Here is a 7,141-nt window from a genome sequence, read left to right on the forward strand (position 1 = left end):
TATTAAAATTTAAGAAGTCTCTATTTTTACTGTTATTAGAATTTATTTATATATTATTTTAATAATTTAAGCGGCCAGGGGTCCTGTAGAAAAAAGAAATTTATTATTATTTATATTTATTATTATATTATTATTAATTCTAATAACAGAGACGTGTATCTTCTAGTAAAATTATTCATATATTATTATTCTAACATTATAAACTTAATACTGTTCAGCATTCTGCAGTTTAATATAAGAATATTTTTATAAATTTTATTATAGTAGTTTTTATTATAAATAATTATAAATTTTTTAGTCTATAAGCAGGGTTACTTTGTACAAAATATTTAATTAAATTTTTAATATAACTTAATATTTTACATATCAGTTATAGTAATATCAGATAATTTATGAAAAATCTTTTTTCTATATTAATACCTGATTATAAGATCAATAAAAAATCTTATTTTTAATTGAATATTCCAAATTATTTTTACGTATATTTTTATAGTTAAAGATATAATATTTTTATAATATAATAATAATAAATATCTAATAATTCTTATATAATATATACAGACTAAGTATTTATAATAATATTAATATTATGATTTTAATATTTATAATACTAAAAGATATCTTAATTTTGATTATAAATTATAATATTAAAGTTTTTATTATTAAATATTATTATTAATTAAATAATTTTTTAAAATAACTTTTTTCTAGACATTGAATTAACTAATATATATAATATTAATAAGTAAAGTAATTTAATTATTTAGAATAAATAAATATTCAGCAGCTAGTTTATATTAATATCTTAAGAAGAATTTTTTCAATTATATTAATATTCACTTAATAACAGATTTAATATTTTTATAATATTCAAATACTATATCTGTATCTAAGGCTAAAATCTAAATGATATTTATATATATATATATATATATATATATAATATTTTATATTTTTATATTATATATAAGAAAAATATATTATTATTAGAAAAAACTCTTCCAGCTATAATCTTATAATTTAAAAGCTTGGAATTTCTGTAGATAATAATAATTTTATTATTTTAATTAATTAAATTCAGATATATATATATATAAATTAATACTTTTTATTAAAGATTCTAGTTGAGTTAAAATTAAGATTTCTATCAGATCTATTTTTTATTTAACTTTTATTAAGCTACTTAAATATATATAATTTAAAAATTAATATAGAATTCTGTCTTACTGCTTTTAAATATAAGTATAATATTAAAAATATGAAGATAAATCTCTTATCTTCCAGGATTATAATAGGTCTAATAAACTTAGTTTAATTAGTTTATTATAAATATATAATATCCTCAATTTTTATAAAATTTATTATAATTACATTTAGAGAAGAGATTTCTGCTACTTTTATAATAAATATAATTATAATATTTAAAGAAAATTTAAAAAAATATTTTAAAAAACTTATATTTATTATTACTTTTCTAAAAGTTTCTGGAATTATTAGTATCCTGTAATAAAATATATATTTATATATATAAAATTTTATATATAATTAATTTAATAATATAAGATTAAAAATTACTAAAAAGTAGTATAGGTAGTGGTAAATAATAATTTAATATAATTAATTAAAAAATTTAATTTTTAAAAATCTTATAAATATACTTTTCTATAAATATTAGCGCTGTTTTTTTATACTACAAGAAGATTATTTTTATTTAAATATTATAAGTATATTATAACTTCTATTAACATGGATATTAATATAAAAAAATATTTTTTTAAAATATTAATATAAGCTAGTTAAATATTTCTTTATTATTAATATTTAATACTAGACTATTATAATAATAAATCTTATATATATTAACTGGGCAAATCCCTGGAAAGAATTATTTAAAAAATATATTTATTTATATGAATAATAAAATTTAATAACAATTATACTGCTGGTTAGATTATATATATAAAAATCTTAATTATAATAAATCTAATACTATGGATATTAGTATTATAAATATATATTAATATAATTAAAAATATTCAGCCTGTATATATTGTTCAGAAGATTATAAAAATATTAATGATTTTTATAAGAATAATATCAGTAAAAATTATATATAATATATTATTTATAAGAAAAAAAAGTTACATTTTAATTATATTCGTAGATATAAAAGAAATCTTTTAGTAAATTATCTGATTTTACTATAATTAATATATATATATATATATATATATATATATATGTGTGTGTATAATTTTCTATAATTAAGAATTGAATTAATTATATTATATAAAAGAATTCTGTTTCAAGGCCAAGAAAAAAATTATTATAATAGAAACCATAAAAATTTTCCAGACTTAGCCATGAATCAAGTAATATTTTAAATAATAATTTAATATAAAATAATTTTCTATGAAATCTCAAGACTAAATAAAATTAATTTTAAAATAATAATATATTAATTTATAATTAATCTTTCCGGGAGACACCTGTGTTTATTATTTTATTATATAATTATATAATAATAATAATTTTTTATATATGCCCCTGGCTCTCCAGATTAATAAAGTTAAATTAATAAATATATATTTAAAATAATAAATAAATTTATTCTAAAAATAATAGAAACAAGAATTTTTTAAATCTTAACTTAATAATAACAGTAATACTAATAATAATATTAATTATAAATATTTAAATTATAATTTAATATATTATTATTAATTAATTACTGAGAAAGTCTTCTAATTATTATTTTTTTATAATAATCATAAGATTTTTAATAATCCAGAAGCTATATTTAAATTATTATATATTATAAATAATTATATATATACAGCCTTTACAAATTTATAATTATATAATTATATAATTTTAATTTAAAATATATATTTAAACCGTCACCCTGGGTCTATGCTTTATTAATAAAAAATAAATTTAATATAATCTCTTTATTATTTTTTTAATATTTGTATATCCTGATTTTTCAGGAATTTTTAGGAAATAAATTAATTTATATATATAATATTTATAACCCTGAGTTACAAAAAAAGTTTTTTTAATATTAAAAATTTTTTATAAGATTATAGAATACATATTTATTATAAATATTTCATTACTAATATTTTTGACTATATTATTCAATAAAAACTATGAAAATTATAATAAATAATAATTATTAAATTTTTGAAATAGAGATTTTAAATGATTTAAGTATTAATTAAAATATTAGCTTGAAGCTGCTGTTTTTTAAAATAATATTTATTTATGATAAAATAATCCTAAAAAATATTATTAATCTCATAAACTATAAAATAATTTAATAATTAATTAATTAAACACTAGCCCTATAAAAATTAGTAATAAAATATTAATTATAAATTTATATTAATTTACTTCAAATTTTAACCCACCAAAGTACCCTTACTAAAGAGATAAAATTAAATTATAATTAATTAAAAATTATATTTATAATTTTTAATTATATGGATGCCTTGTCCAGATATAGATATTATATTATTAAATAATATTAATATATTTTATTATATATTAATATTTTAATTAATTTAAAAAAATAGATTATATAATAATCTTTTTTAAAATATAGAATAATTTATAATTATGTAATCTATCTTTTTCTAAAATATTATTTTAATTATTCATCTAAGATAATTTAATTATTATATATATTATAAAAATCTGTTATCTTATTAAAATCTACAGCTAAGTAAGAAGATAAGATTTTTTTATTATTAAGATTATTTAGAAATATTAAATTACTAGTATTTATAAGATTATATATATTTTTAATATTTCTTGAACTATTCTTTACGCGTATTTAATTAAAGAAGATTTTATTAAAGATATAATTAATATATATCAAAAATTAAAAAGAAATAAAGAAGAATCACGTATGAAATAAATCTTATTTTTAAATAAGATATATTTTTATAACTATTTAAAATTAAAAAAATTAACTAATTATATATTTTTTGAATAAAATTATATAATATCTCAAGAGGTCGGTATTAACTGGACTTATAATTTTATTGAATATTATAAATTTCTCTGAATTTATTATATTAGATAATATAATTATTAAAAAGCTAGAATAAAGAATTTTAAAATTATTAAAAATTAATTTAAACAGGTGCAGGAGATTATATATAAATATAAAATCTTATTAAATAATATATATAATTTTAATAAATTAGGATTTATTATAGAACTGATTATCATTATTGAAGCAATAATTAATTCTTAAAAAATAAATTAATAATTTTTAATTTAAATAGAAAACAGGGAATAGATTACTTTAATTAAATATATTTAATTTAATAAAAAGATTTTATCTCTGATCTTAATTTTTAAGAATAAAATATATTTTTAAGTATAATATAAAAATTAATATATTTTTTTTATCTGGGGAATTGAAGTCAGTAATAATCATTAATTAATTGATATAATTAAATTTTAATAATTTTGAAAATATTTTATTCTATTAATTAAAGATAAATTAATAAATAAATATAGTTTTCTAATTCTTAATAATTATAAGAATTATTTGATTCCTGAATTTAGTTAATACTATACTGAAAATAAAATTATTTTTATTTATATATTTTTATATTTATCCCATCTACTTTAACCTCTGGATGTTAGTTTTTTTAATATATTTATATATTTATATATAGATTTAATTAAATAGCAGGCACACTGTAGTTATAATTATATTAATAAATTTAATTTTCTAGAAATATATTCTAAGATATATTAATAAATCTTAATAAAATTAGTTATTATTAGTAGATTTATAATAATAGATCTAGTTCTCTTAAATCCTAATTAAATACTTTATTAATTAAATATTTACTTAAAGATATTATTCTCTCTGGATAGCTAGTTAAATAGTTCAATATTCTAAATATTATATAATATAAAATATCTTTCGAAGTATTAGATCATTATAGAATATTTATTTTACAAATTTCAAATAAATTTAATATTATATACCTGCTCTATACCATGGCAGTTTTTTAAAAAATATAAGTTTATAATAATTAATTTAATTTTATTCACTAAAGAGAATAAGGAACTATATATTAATTATAAAAAATAATTATGAAAATAAATATATAAAAAAGTAAATAATTTATATAAAATAATATTATAATTGAAAGTACACAGTAAGCTATCCAATATAATTAAAATATAAAGATTAGTAATAAAATTAATAATAAAATTAATAATATTAATAGTAACATTAAACAGATATTTTAATCTATAAAAGTTTTCTCACGGGTGTTTTTATAATACATTAATTATTTTATTATTAATCATAAATATATACAGTATTTTAAATTATCTAGTAATTAGTTATATAATATTTTATATATAAAATTATGTTGTTTTAAAAACTTTAATTTAATTATATTAAATAATTCAGGTAGGAAGGTAAGCCGTATAATTATAAATTATGTTATTAATAAATTCAAATATATAAAGAAGAAAATTAAATAAATATTAAGAAAATATAAGAATATATATTTAAAAAAAATAGAAGATTTTATATAATTTAATATTTAGCAGATAAGATATTTATTAAAATATTAAAAATTAAATATTATCTATAAATTTAAAAAAAATATTATATTAAAAATTTTAAATATTTATGTTCATGCCTGTTTAATATTATTTAAATAATAAAAATATTTTAATTAATAAGTTAAAGAAAGCTAGACTATTTTAAAATTTTGTTTTTTAATTTTACTGATCTAGTAATATTATTAAATATTATTATTTATTATGATTATATATAATATTAGTCATTTTTTATTAATATTTCTTTAATTATATATTATATTAGATTCTGTAAGATACCTGGCCTGGATACTATTCTGAATTTTATTTTATAATAAATATTATTAAAGATATCTAATATATAATTATATATATATTATAATTACTGCTTTATTTATTTCTGTATATTAATTATCTAGTCAAATATTATAAAACTCTATTATATAAATATATAAAAGAACTGTTAAGATATTGTTATAAAAAATATATATTATATTACGCAAAAGTATTTATATTATTTAATAATTAAATATTTTATAACCATGCTTGCTACATACTCAAAAATAATAAATATTAAAAAAATATATTAATTAGAATTATTATTTCTTTAAAGATTAATATATTATTATTATTATCTTAGAGAAATTTTAAAATTATAATAGTTTATAATTAGTATCCTGTAGAATTTTATATTTTATATATTATTTATTTTATATTACTGATTTACTTGGTAGTAATAATAAAAATCTTTTTTAATTATATAGATAATATCTATCTCTTGAATTCAGGCTTTATTATTTAAAATAAATATTTTTGAGTTTATATATAAATATACTGAATAATGGAATAAAATTATATATTTAAATTTTTATCAAATATAATTCATTTTATTTATTCAAGTATTATATTTTATATTTATGATTTCTAGCTCCTATGTTCTAAAATTCAATTAATTATTTTAATTATAAAAAATATTAAAACTTAATTTATAAAAAACTCTGTTATCTTAATATTTATTTCAATTATAATATAATTAAAGCTTATTTAAAACAGCTATAAATTAAAATAAATAACTTAAATTTTATCTTATTTTTAATTACTTAAATCTTTAATATATATATATATTATAATTCGAATAATTTAATTCTTATATAACTACTCTACATAACTTAAATAAAATATTTTTATAGAACTTATAAAAAATAATATATAATACTATTAAAATTATAGAGATTATCTAGTCTTATATACCTTAATAGATTCATAGTATTTTCTATAATTAAATATTTTATAATTTTAAAAATTTATTTTTATATTATATTTTTTTATCGTGAGTAACAGGTCTATTAAATATTAAAAATAAATAAACTATTTAATATATATTAAAAATAAGAATATTATTATACTAAAGTATTAATTATATTTAAGAATAAATTAAGAATTTAGTATTAAAATAACTTATAATACTGGAAAATATTACATTCTAATATTTTAGATTTATATAAATTCTTCTTTAAATTTACTATAAATTAATTAATTGAGTAATTAATTTATATATATT

The sequence above is a fragment of the Aspergillus piperis genome, assembly GCF_003184755.1.
Source record: "Aspergillus piperis CBS 112811 unplaced genomic scaffold BO85scaffold_2, whole genome shotgun sequence".
NCBI classification, from domain to species: domain Eukaryota; kingdom Fungi; phylum Ascomycota; class Eurotiomycetes; order Eurotiales; family Aspergillaceae; genus Aspergillus; species Aspergillus piperis.